Source organism: Nicrophorus vespilloides, unplaced genomic scaffold (genome assembly GCF_001412225.1).
Source record: "Nicrophorus vespilloides isolate i.1.1-1 unplaced genomic scaffold, Nicve_v1.0, whole genome shotgun sequence".
In the NCBI taxonomy this organism is placed as follows: Eukaryota; Metazoa; Arthropoda; class Insecta; order Coleoptera; family Silphidae; genus Nicrophorus; species Nicrophorus vespilloides.
The window spans coordinates 80,841-95,532 of NW_017095559.1; the positions used below are offsets into that span (position 1 = coordinate 80,841).

General features: G+C 26.8%; 1 long non-coding RNA gene across 1 annotated transcript in view; it reads left to right on the forward strand.

The window, feature by feature from the left end:
* The first annotated feature begins 3,602 nt into the window (after window positions 1–3,602).
* The window catches only part of LOC108556620, a 61,940-nt gene continuing 50,850 nt past the window's right edge, over window positions 3,603–14,692 (forward strand). The window contains exon 1 of the long non-coding RNA XR_001890826.1: window positions 3,603–3,976. This is a non-coding gene — a long non-coding RNA (uncharacterized LOC108556620). The remainder of the gene's footprint in view (window positions 3,977–14,692) is intronic.

Consider the following 14,692-nt stretch of genomic DNA (forward strand, 5'->3'; position numbering starts at 1 on the left):
ATTAATTATTGAATTCGCTAATAAATAATGTCGATGGTTTATTAAATGTATTCATTTTAATTATGGAAATGCATTATATAATTAAAGAAATCCACGCTGGAATATTTTATTTCTCTATTTTCGATTATTACTTGTCATGGATATAAATATGTTTTAGTTGAAAATTATATAATGGTGAAAATCCATTATATATTATAACGTAATTAATTAAATGAAATTAATTTAGTTTTATAATTACAATGAAAGGAAATAATTTAATGTTTTTTAATACAAAATGCAATAATTTCATTATGAAATGAATCTGCAAAATTTTTATTTTCTTTTTTCTTGAAATAGTGCATATATTTTATTTTTTTCACTATAAAAAAGAATCATTTAATAGTTTTAAAAAAAAATCAATGATGATTTGATTAATCTGCAAAATATTGCATTTTTGCTCATTTTCATGAGACACTGCACATATTTCAATACATTTTTCAATAAAAAAGAAATAATTTATACTTTTCAATGCAAAATTAAACAATTCAAAACTGATTTCATTAATCTGCAAATAGTATTTTTCTTCTTTGTTATGACATACTGCAAAATATCTTTAAGGATATTTGATAAATTGAAAATATCTCTATCCTGTAGAAAATGAAAAAAAAATCGCTGTTTCGCTGAGATCCGACGAGTTTTCACGTTTTTTCTTAATTACTCAAAAATTACGTAACTTTTGTTGCATTTCATGTTTGTGTAAGATAGGTGCCACCTTTACGCAATTTTCTATGAAACAATGTTTCACCTTTCCAACGTATCTTCTTGATTCTTTTTCATGAGATGCTGAACATATTTTAATATTTTATCAATAAAAAAAGAAATAAATTAATATTTTTCAATGAAAAATAAAAAAAATCAATAATGCTTTGATTAATCTGAAATATATAGACTTTTTGATCTTTTTCATGAGATACTGCACATATTTTAATATTTTTCAATGCAAAAATGAAATAATTCTATAATAAATAAATCTGCAAAATATAGATTTTTTTTTCAACTTCCTTTTTTGTTAGAAACTGCACCTATTTTATGCTTTTGGTTATCTTTTATTTTTCTCATTACAGAGAGACACCTCCAGTTCGCAATCCTTGTGGAAGCATTCAATCCGCACGATCGAAAATGTGGGTTTTCTCGTTCGTCCAGTTTAAACCCTTGCTTGCATTCGGTGGTCTGGTGCAACCAATATTCTCCTCTTCCATCCATACATACATCACACACACACGGGGCTTATCCTTATCCATCCAATAACGCGTTTCCACTCTCCCACATACAAAACGTGCTATCAGTCGTTTAGTACTTTCCGCTCGAATCCAGGATAAACATAATGGCACTCTCTAGCCTAGCTCTAGGTCTGTATGTCAATGTACCTCCTATTAAATATACTTAGAAAAAACATCATTACTTACAATATATAGCTTAAAAATGTACAATTCATCATTCATTCATTCATTCATATTCATTTTAATTTATATAACATTCATAAATTAAAAACAGTTATTCAAAACATTTAACAAATTACAAATATTTAAGAATTAATTACACACGTTAATACAAATACAAAATTTCCGGATTTTTACTCGTATATTAAAACATATTCAAAAATACACATAATATGTGTACACAAGTTTTAAAAATTTCGCAGGCGCGAAATCCGGGACTTCTTTTCTCATCGTCACTCGTTATGCGAAACGTCGCTCGTTAAGCGAGTCATTTTCCTTACAATTCATTTTACTAGATTTAAGCCAACAAATATAATAATAATTGGATTTCTTGTAGTTTTGGTTTTAATTTACTTATTCGATATATAAATTATCAAATAATATTATTTATTGCAACAATAAATCAGCAAAAGATAAACTCAATACAATATTGACCATAGGTCTTTCTGCCCTAATAAATTATCATTTTTAGTTTTAAATATAGTACATTGTACATAAATATAGTGTATTAGTTAATTCTTTACAAACTGAAAATCTACATAAATTTGTTATTTCATTTATTAACTTTTTGTTTAATTAATTGTAATGTATGTTTAATTAATCTTTTTAAAAGTGATTAGTATATTACATGTCTTTGTTCCAAATATAATTTCATTAAATATATGTAATTAATTGAAACATAATTATTATATTCACTTGCTTTTGATAAAAAAAATAATCAATTAATGTGTTTTTTTCTTACTTTTTATCACTTTTACTATGATAAATAAAGGCAATTAATTGATCTGTTAATAATGTTATTTATTTTTTTTAAAGTAGAAAAAAAAAACATGAACATGAAATATAAGGGAAATTAGTTTTAGTACTTTCCTTTGTATCTAGTAATAACAATTAAGATACAGTTTTCTTGTTGTTGTTATATTTTGCTTAATAGTAATAATTTAAAAAGAGTTATATAATAAATTAAGAAGTAATTATTTCATTACTTACATAAATTTAATCGATTATCCGTGGCAAAACGTTTGAGCAGGGATAATTGAAAAACACGGATAATACAAACATTTTTATTTGCTTTAACAACGTGAAAACGAGTAAAAAAGTACTGTGTAAAAGAAGGAATTGGTTATTTTCAACATTTATTTTTTTTAAACCGTGTAAAATCGAAAACGTGTAATGAATATACCGTGTAAATCGAGGGATAGATGTACTTTAATTGATTTGACTATGTTTGCTCCATATTTTTTTTTATTAATAATTTGTTTCAGTGTTTTCTTGTTTCAATAATTATTTATTTAATTAATTATATAAATTCATATAAACTTAAAATTTCTTTAAAAAATAATTACTGTAATTACTGTTTGTTTGTTGCTTATAATATTAAAAATTTATGATGATTTAATATAAAAACTAAAGAAAAATATAATAAATTAGGATAAGAAAAACAATGTTTCATTCAATTACGTTTATTATTTAAATGGTTATGAATGTTTTTATGAAAAAATAAACAAAGAAAAAAAATAATTAATAATTATTTAATTGATGTTATTCTATATTGTATAATTCAAATTTATTAATAATTATTGAAAAACCTTTTTTTGTTAATTATATACATTTGTATTATCTTGAAAATTGTTTTAACTATATTTACTGTAATTAAAAATTTAAGAAAACTTTTGTGTAAATTTGCTTTAAATTTTGTAATATTATTTAACAATAATTTAAAACAATTATAGTAATTATTACTAACAAATAATTAAGAAGTTGTAAAGTTCATTTATTTGTTAATAGAATTAATAATTAAATAATGTAATGTAATATTTGATTTTATTGAATTTCTTATAATTATTGTTTATAATTAGTAAAGTATGGTCATTTTACATTAATAATTGTGGAAGATATCAATACTTTATTTGATTGCTGTTATTTCTTTTGTTTTAATGATTATTAATAATTAACGAATATCAGAATGTATCGGTGTGTATTATTACGTGGATCAAAAGCAGTTCGAACCGAAGTCGGTTACGAACTGTCGGATCTTCTCTTCGGTTGAGTTCGGCGGTGGGGAGGGTTGACGTATTTCTGTGCTCGATCGAAAGTTCGCGTAGCTAATGCCCCTACGGTCGCCATATTGGAGAGTTCAGTACGTTCCGAGCGCTCGTGGGCGACGTTTCGTAGCCGCTTGCATTCCACGCGCAAACGCCGAACTCGAGAATACACCTCTCCACTCAACTTACTTGCATTTCTCATAGGAAAAGCCGGTCGGTAAATAAAACATACATACTTTAATACATTAAATCATCATTCAGAGATGTGAATGATTCCACAGAAAGAGACCATCAGATTCGTTTCGTCGGATGTGAAATTCGATCAGTGATTTTTGCAGTGCAGTTTTTTTTTTGTTGTTGTTGTGTGTTGTGGTTGGTGTTTGGAGCCTACTTGGATACAACAGCAAGTTCATATTCCCAATGCCAAGGCAGAAGAAGTACGTCCAGTTTTAGGTATGACATTCACTTCCTCATATTCATTGTACACACACACAATAACTACTCTGCTTTTTCATTCATCGAAGTTTTTCTCTTCACATCCGTTTCCTACATCCTTTCCAAACTAATTAACAATGGACGGCATCATTTCCCCTTTTGATCCTGGATATTCATATCCAATAACATATTCCTAATTAAAAAAAGTCCGTACAATTATTACTTCATTAAGTTCGTAACCTTCGTTTCTTTCTTCTTTCTCAGCTGATCCTGACCTTTCACATCCAAATGCTACTACCATTCAAAATAATAACGTGCTTGTTTATTTCAATTGAATCAATTTCCATATACTTTTATACGACTCAACACAATTCATGTCGACAAATTTCTTGGAACTAATAGGATTTTTCACGCCTCAAATCCAATATTTCCATGAAACATGCAAGTTTCATTATGGTTCTCACAAATATCTACTAAAGTTTACTATATTCACTTCAAATTTTTAGTGCACAAGTTTTTAATTTTAACATTATATTATTCAATAACTTTTATTATTTCAGATTGTTTTCTTCTATCAATGAAATAACTTTTATTTTCTCTGAATTATATTATATAAATTCTAGTTCATAATTGTAAATGATTTAAAATAAATTGTAGATTACAATTTTTTATGAATTAAATAAGAAAATCTATTTATTTAACAATGTGAATCATAACAATTTTTTTTTTATAAATGACTTAATTTTTGCTTAAATGTTATAGAAATCTACAAAATTATATAAATACTCAGTAAATTACGTTTTTTTTAAATAATTAATTTGCATGTTTTACAACAAATTTGTTATGAAAATGTAGAAACAAGTAATTGTCACAAACTTTATGCAATAATTTGTAACAACTTTTTTTAAAGGTAAAATTTTGTGTCAAATTCTTCAAATAGAACAAAAAGAACGAAATTTTAAATTAAAGATTTGAATTTTTAAGTAAAAATTACAATTTCAACTTATTTATTAAGGACTTCAACTGGGATTTCAAAGAAGAAACTTCAATATCTGTATTTAAAAGGCAAATGATAAATTTTAGAATAAAAAAAACAAATTTAACTTTTTTTTAATTCCAAAAAGTTACAGACTTTAACCACATTTAACTAATCCTGTCATGCTATATAATTTTTATAATCGTGGCACATATCCTTTCCACCGTTTCCCTAAATCCCATTCGTTGCGGAACAAATTTTCGTGTTATGAGACAAATCTTCGAAATTAGTCCCACGGTTTTTTTTTTAAATCTTCCAGTTAAATAATTACTAATTCCGTGCAGCCGTTAACTTTTGTAAAGACCAGATTGCATCTTGTAAAACAGTAACTTTTAATGTTGAGGAAACAATCTAAGTTTTTTTCTTCTCTCTCTTCATAGTTTTCGTAAATATTACGAAATAAAAGTTTTATTATAATTAAATTGTTTTAATCCTGTTTCGGGTAAATTGAGGAAACTCGGTTCCTTCTAATTATTTTTTATTATTATATCTTTAGAAATGACAAACTTGTTTCAAAACATTTACAATTTCAGTAAAAAAAAGTATTGTATATATTTTTTTTTTGTAATTTCTCACAAATATTAATATTAATACTTGTTCCTTATAATTTATTTTTATTTATAGAACAGTAGATTATTTCCCAGAAATAAATAATTGTATTACTTCTATAAAATTAAAACTATATTTTTTAGTATATTTGGTCAATTGAGAAATATGATTTTACTAAGTTACTCGAATAACACGGTTCTTCATTAACACGATGTTTCGAATAACACGGTCAACGTTCTTATAATAAATAATCTTACTGTACAAAAAAAATATAATTTCTTGAAAATGTTGCACTTCTCGACTAAATTTCATTTAAGAACTTCTTTCTCATAACTTTGTGAAAGAATTAATGGATTTTTCAATAGTTTTGCATATTTTTAAATTATTGATATTTCTGTGAATTGTTTGTGAAAACATTAATAAAACTTGCAATAAATTTTTAAATTATTTAATTTTACGCAAAAATCAATGATTTTATTCAATTAATTATGATTACAAATTGTTCAAAATTTGAAAAATAAAAGCCGAATTTTATTGTAGATTCAAAATTTTTGTATTATGATTTCTGTATTATAACAAAACGTTGAAAATTAGAAAAATAAGCTAAGAAACAAACCGTAAATAGATATCTACGATTATATAAAGTAATGATTACAATGAAGGTCACGTCGAACGTTAATAAATAAGCCAATATAAAACAATTAACGTATTTTGCATGCTTTTTCCTCTAGTAAATACATCAACAATTTAATATATGACAAAGATCCAATGTTTGTTCCAACCAAACAAAGTTTTCTTAGAAAATATGTACTCGCTTATGCATCGATAGTTCAAATAAGTTTAAAGCATTATTTACAAAGTGAATTATTCTACTAACATCGTTCGTCCTTGAGAGCTAAAATTGGATACGCTCGCAGTACAATTCAGATAATTTAAAAAAAACATAACTTCCAACAGTTTCAAATAGAGCCGTCATTACTGTTGCATTAATATTTAATAAATCGTATAGGTAACAAATTGATTCCATATTTGTAGAAAATTACATTTATTTACATTGAAGACTACTACAATCCATCAATATTTTTACTCAATTTTTCATTATTTATTTTATTTTATATTGAGTTATATTACAGACAGAAAATTGTTTTTTTTTTAAATTTTCTCTAATTTGTGCATTGATACTGGTTTTATTTATTTATTTATTTTTTAAATGAAATACAAGCATTATTATTTATGGAACGAGTCTATCAAATTTATTGAAATTTCCATGCATTACAGGACGCAACGCAACGTAAATACTCGTTCTAAGAACTCGTTCTCATCCAAACCCGATCCAAGCCAAGAGAAATAATAATTTATTAAAGAAAAAAAATACTGAATAAAATGGCAAATTTAATAAATTTAATTGGAAAAATTATGAGTGTCGTAATCGTAAAACTAATTAAATGGATCGTAGCAATCTTCGTTTCGTAAAAGAATTAAGCTTTCAAGGTGAATCCGGCAATAAGTTTTATGTTGATGACTTTGTAATGCGTGTAGTAAACATGACTATTTCTTTCGCTCTTTCTCGAATAGACGACTGTTGTAAAAGAGCAAACGCATCGAAATGATGCAGAAAAAGAGAATGTTGTGTTTACTAAATGAGTCACGTAACTAAATTTGTGAATTTGTAAAAAAAAATATATAGAAGGAAATTAAAAAAAAACGCGTGATATTAAAACAATGGGAAAGAAAATCCAGTTAGGTCTTTATTGATGTATGATGTTGGGAACGAAGATAAGAAGTATAAATCTCCTTGGAGCGCGTGATTAATTCGAAGTAGTAAATTATGTTTGCGCGGGGGAAGAGAGAGAAAAAGCGAGGGAAATTTTCCGTTTCCCAAGACGGTTTACATAATCTGCCCGACGATTGAATTCCTTGTACAAAACAACAAAAAAAACCAGATATTATTCATTCATCTTTTGCAAATTGGGGTTGTTATCATCTAGCTTTTTGTTTCAATATAAACTTATTATGTGGGTCAAGGTTCATCTCCAAAGTCATGGTTAGACTCGCTATGGAAATACCATTGATCAAACGTTTAAACTGTAATGAAATTCCGTTTGCTCGTCGAGTTATGCAGGTAAAGACAACTCAATCTGCGCAAATGCCTTTTAGCATTCGCAATATGTTATGTTAATTTTCTGAGTCTTTTTTGTGTGTGTGTATTCTGTATATCGGTCAAGAAAGTAAGTGATTTAAACGCTTTATGCTTAGAGCATGAATGTGCATATTTGTGCATACTAGAAACAAAAGAATACTATTTTTTGTTTAATATGAAATAGACCCAACAGTTTGGTTTGCGCAAATTTTTAAATACTTTTACGTTCAAGTTTTTGTTATATTTCAAAAACTTCAATTATAATTTATACAATTTATTTAAATTTTAATAATATTAAGTGAAAACATCAATTTATTATAACATGAAATAACAATTACTTTTTTACCTGTTTTTCTTTAATACATAAAAAATATATTTTCTAGACCAGTTTTCAGTTCATTTTTGCTTCTTTCACACACAATTAAATGGGTAGAAGTGACCGTTCACATAAAACCTGTCCCATTTCTCTTTCAAAAATCTGGTGCATACTGGAATCACGAATACAATATCAACCTTTTTTTAAAGTTTTAACACATTTCTAAGAATATTGTGCAAAAGAACAAAAAAAAATCTTTAAAATGTAACTAACTGTTATTTTTGTAATAATGTTGGAATATAAGTAACAAATGGATTCTTCTTAAAAAAAATAAAGTGTTTTACTAGAAATATTATATATTATACATTTGTAGTTTGTTCTTTTTTTAGTAAAAGTTATTTATATTTGAATGAAATAATACAAATTATGAAAAGTTATCAAAGTTTTTTATATATTTTTCTTATTAATACAATATAAATTACAATTCATAAAATGGTCTTAACATTAAAATTGTCTACTAAACTTTGAATCAAAGTTTGAATTACTTTTTATTTTTATTTATTATTTCTGAAATTGCACATTTATGAAATATTTCACAAAGTTCTTTTAATAATTATAAAATGATTGCAATTTTTTTAATAAAATTCTATAAAATTTGATGCGTTTCTTATAATAATGAAATTGAAATTTTAATTGTATTTTTACGAAATATTTTATATTCATTATTCTATATTCATAAAAGCGAAAAACATAAATTTTCTTAAACTAAGAAATAAAATTGAAATGTAATAAAATAATTTTCTTGCAAATTGCTTGCTTTGAAATGCAAATTGATATTAATTGCTTTTGCAAAAATAAAATGTATTGAATATACAAACATTATATTTTTTATAATAATATTGAAATTTTAGAAAAAAAAATTAACAAATTACTAAAGAATACAAATAAAAAAGTAAAGTATTTCATTACTTTTAAAAACGGCAAATTAAATTGAAATTTTTCTGTTTATTTTCTTACAAAAAAGATACTTTCTGATTATGTCGTGGGTCTTCAAATAAGGAAAACTTTCTCTCTAATATATACAATTAATTAATGCATTATTGTAGATTTCAATGTAAATAATGTTAAAGTAGAAATTAGATTTCTAATCTTATACTTTTCAACAATGTAACTATGATTTCTGTAAACTCACATTACGGGAAGAATGATTTAGATTGAATAAAAATGTGTATATAAATATAATGAATTTAGATTAAAAATAAATTTAATTATCAAATTTTGTAATTAACTCGAATCATAATGATGTTTTACCAATTAAAAAGTGTCTCATCTTCGTCCTACGGGAACATTCTCAAATACGGCTCTAATGGATCAATTATTAGCTCCTAATTAGTTTTTTTCACTTTGACCATTAGAAATTCAACACTCGTCAACAATATTTAAGCTTCGTTTGTTTCTTGTTTTCTTTTAATTCCTTGCCCGAAGCTCAAACATTTTAATGCCCCCGATCTAATCTCATCGGCCATGAAACAATCGACTGCATCGGAACTTTGAACGGAACCGGTGCCGCCGCCGCACAATGGAAACCTTTAATAGCCTTTCCATTCGTTTGATGAGGAAATATATTAAAAGTAGAGTCCGGATCGGAGGTGAGGCGATGCGTTGCATTCCGAGGAAAAGGTTCGAATCAACTGGACCGAAACGGTACAGAGTATAGGCTAAAATATGGTCATCATTTATCAACAAGAAAAAGTAAATGGCCCAAAGCAAAGAAGCAAAAAAAAAATACGGAGAAAGGGAAGAAACAAACAATATGGATCGTTTGTAATTATCCTCGGGAATTAGTAAGTTCAAAAAGTGTAATGACAAGGGTCGGAACAAATTCGCGGGGATTAATTGTGTGTTTTTTTTTCTTGTACACCGGACCAATTTAAAAGTTGCTAAAACAGCTGAAAGACATCAAACAATTTCGTTTAATTTATTTATTTTTTTGGATCCATCTGGCGGCGCCTTTCTTGAAAACAATTGATGCGTTGAACGTGTTTCCGGACGAACTGCTAATTAATTTAATTCGCATACTTCTTCAGTTCTTCCGCCTTTTCCTCATCATCATCATCATCGTCGGCAACAACAGAAAACGCATGATAAAAGGAGTTCAAAGATTTGCCGACACTGTCTGTCATTGTGGACGTGTCGCATGGAATTGAGGAAAACGGAAGAACTGTCCCTCCGATCGAAATTAATTAGTTATTAAAAGTTTAATTAGTAGTCTGAACGAAGAACATCTCACGACTTCTCTTAAAAAGTGAACGAACTTAAAGAAAAAACGATAATATTATCGATTTATAGAAATCGATATAATAATATTAAGGAATATTTCAAACCGGACTAATCGAGACTTTACTGTAGAAAGGAACAAACAAAAAACGATCATTTATGTATAAAAAAATAATTGAATATACTATTTTTTTTTAACTTATTTATATTTTGATTAATTATACTTTAGTTTGTTTTGAAACTTTCAAACCGGACTATAGTGAAGCCGGACTATGCGAGGTATTGATGTAAGAAAAGTAATATGTTTTTACAACTACTTAAACTTATTATATCAAGTAATTAAAACTGTTTATGTCGATATTTTAATAATATAATGATAAGAAAACTTGTTACATATTGTAAATTTAATTATGTTGATAAAATTGTGTTAAAATTTTCTGTGTGTATCGAAGAAGCTTAATGTAAATGAAATTGGTAAGGGAGCAAAAACAATAAATAAACGAGATAAAAATTAAATGTATTAACTCCTCACTTAATGAATTTATGAAGTCGGGACATAATTTATTTTTGGGCTTGGGGAAAGATAAAAAAGGTCTTCATTATAAAAAGAAACAGGACGGTTTAAGAAATTACATAACCGAATGATTCTCTTACGAGACTAATTAATTCGGTGGGTTTTTCTTTCATTTCTTGTTTTATTTTCTTGGATGAAGAAACTTTATATTAAAAATATGAAATTATGCATTATTAAAATTTAATTCGTTTTTTTTTTCATAATTTTAACCGAAAATAATTGAAATAGAACACAATTTAAAATACAACAACAAAAGTATGTTTTAGTGTTATATGAAAATTATGTTGAAGTATTTAGAAAATTTTTAATATCAGAAAATTATTTATTTAAAAAAAATATTTTTTATGTTTTGAAACTAAATTTATACATATTAGAAGTTTATATAAGAATTCATGAGTAATTCTTGAAATTTAAGTATTTAGAATACTAAAAAATGTACGAGTTTTTACATGAAACATAGTTTTGAGATTTTTTTCGTTCATGTTATAATTCATTAGAAAATCGAAGAGTAATTAAGAAAAATTCTTACAAATTGTATTTTTAATATGAAAATTTGATACTTTTTTACACAAACGAATTTATTTAACAAAATACGAATTTATAGATAAAATTTTGTTTTGAAATTAGATTGATTTATGTTCAAAAATGTTGTAAAATTGTTACAAATTGTATCTTTAATGTGTACTTTTAGTATTATTCTATACAAATTCAGTAATTTTTATAAATATAATTTTTTACAGTTTTGAAATTAGATAAATTCATATTTAGAATTAATTAATTTAAATAAATCTTAGAAATTCCATTTATAATGTGAAATGTTAAATGGAAATCTCAAATATTTTACAATTGTTAAGTGCGAATTGAAACATCAAACTGCATTTCAAAATTGGGTTGATTCAGGTAGAAATCGTAAGTTTTGTTAACTAAAACTCAACAGATCCTTCCTTTTCTCGTCTTCTCTCGGTCTAGCGAATCCATCCTATATAAGTGTATATATATATTTTCTACTTATTGAATGAATGCTGCGGTCCAGATTTCATTGTGCCGTAAGAAATTCGCAACTCTTCCGGATTATTAATTCCATTTTTCGTATCTTTTCATAAAAAAAATAGAGATAGGGCATTACTCGTTGCGGCGTCTTAGGAATTGGAAAGCTAAAGGGGAGCAGATGTGTGGAAGGATAGTAAAACATTGTGTGTATGTATGCCCACCTTTAAATCCTAGAACGACCGTAAAAAAAGAGCCTTTTTCTACCTCGGATATCTCTCGGTTCGCCCCATTCAAGCCGTGCTTTCGACTCGCCCTAAGCAGGTATCCGACTGAACTCGAGAAAAGCTGTTTGCACCTGCCGCCCGTCCGAACACAAAATATGAACTCACCTCATCTTCTCGCTTCTTCCTCCATCCACAAACCTACAAAAATAAAGTGAACTATACTTGAATCGTAACGTTTAGTCGAATCCAAAACGGATTAACAAAACAGTTACATTTTACGCACGGCGAAGCGAAGTCCCATTTATTAAGGACAAAAGCGGAGGGGTAATTAAGGTAAATAATAAATCAGAGCAAAAAAAAAGGTAACAGAGGGATGCGACGAGCGAACTGAATACACAATGCAATGGAAATTTTCGGACGAGCAACAATCATAATTACAACAACTGAGTTCCGCGTTTAGCGAAAGGCATTCCTTGAATAATGTAATATCACTCGCTTCCATTGTTTGCGTCAGTTACTTGGATTTGTCTTTTATTTTATTTTTTTTGTCTCTACTTGTTCTCATATCGATTATGCTTGTAAGGACAAAAAGGGGAAATCTTTTGTAAATGTTAAATGGTTCAGACCCTTTTCTTTCTTTTGATGCATACATAAAAACTACATTGAAATGTTGGACGGATGCTGCAGTGCGATTTCTTCAATACACAACTTCACACGAGGATAATTGTTTGAAATGTTTAATGAGAAATGAGTGTGTGAGAATGTGTAAGTTTCGTTGACTGTTCGAGGAAAAAAAATGTACAACTAATGCACTTTGTTGAAATTAATCAAGAAGCTGTCTAGAGAACTTGATTGATCGTTAAGACCAACGTCTATTTGTAGTCCACCTAAATTTGTAGTTCATTTCATTTGATGATTATCATCAGTATCAGTTTGAATCTAATAATTATAACGTGAATAATCAAAAAAATATGTTATATATTTTATAACATTATTTCATCAAATTTTAACTTGTAAAATGTAAAATTGCCTATATTTTAGATGTTATTACAGGTATTGTGTAATAATTTGGGTAGAAAATTTTATTTTTTTTTTACTTTAACTAAAATTTTTAAAAAAAATATTAATTACAACAATATTTTTCAATTTAGAACAATTAAAATGAATTTTATCAAACTGTGTATAGTAAAACTTTTTAGTTAATGATTTACCAATGTTTTTTCATGATTTCAATTCAATACTATTAGTATTAATTATTTTTACTTCGAACGAAACTATTTGAAATTTTCTAATTTTTCTTTTATATTTTAATTGTCATAATTGTAATTATATATAAAAATGCATAGCAAATATTATAATCACTTTTTTAAACTAAAATCCACTGATTTTAATTAAATTTAAGATTTGAATGTGCAAATAATTTGTTTATACGATTTTATCAATATTGCCATTTTTTTAAATAAAGTAATGATAGAAAATGAACAAAACTATTCAAAAAATCTGCTCAAATTATTAATTTCTATTTTACTTTCTATATTATTATTACATATGTTCAAGAATAATTGATTTTTTTTTAAATGTTGATAAAAAAACTATCAATAACAAATGTAACTATTTCCAAATCAAAGAAATAATTCTCAGTATTTTCTATGCCTGTTGTATATAATAAAGAACGTTCTGAAGCCGGAAACTCACAGGTTTTGACGTTCCAGAAAGTAAGAAAGATCGTTGTTTCGTTGAAAAACGACGTCTGCACACAAATCAAAACATCATCCTCTGCACCTTCTCTTTCTTTCACCTTTTCAGACGCATTTCTCCCATCCCCCTCTAAATAAATGTCATCATGATGAATGTTTACAGCATCGGAATTTAACAGAGAATTATATCCAATATAAATCAATAATATCCTTTCTCGTCCATCTCAAACGAAACGTTTTTCTATAACTCAATTTAAACCAAACCAATCATTGCTCATATATGACTAATGATTTATTTATACAATTTACTTTTGTTTAATTTTTATCGATTAATTAAATATAAATTGTTTTTTTTTTCTATAATTTCATATAAATATTTTATATCTTTTGATAATTAAACAATGAATTGTAATGGTAATTAAAAATGTGAATAGGAAGGTTTTCTAATAATTTTTTTCTTCAATTAATCAGGAGAAAGCGCGTAAGTGAATGTATATGTATATAAATGCGTATGTGTAGGGCTGAGAAGGGTCTTGAACTTTGTTTTAATACAGGGAATTCACGGTGTACATAATCTTTTACTTCGGTTGGGCCGGAGTCTACTGCTGCCTCCTCGTAGAGTCTTAACTTCCACAACTTCTGCACTACATGATCCTTAACAAATTACTTTGACTTTTCTTGGATAATGCCTCAAGTATCGTGACGTTAATTGACTGTACGTTGCAGAATTTGTATGGCCGTGCTCGCTCCGCACACTGCGCTAAAGACATTGGAGTACGAGGAAGGAGAGATCTTGACGAGATTTCCATTGTGTTAACTTTCTGTATTATGCGAACTTTTTTTTATTATTTGACTCGACTCAAAGGGACAACACGAACATGCGAATAGAGAGACACAACAAAAAAATATAAATAAATTATATATGTATGCA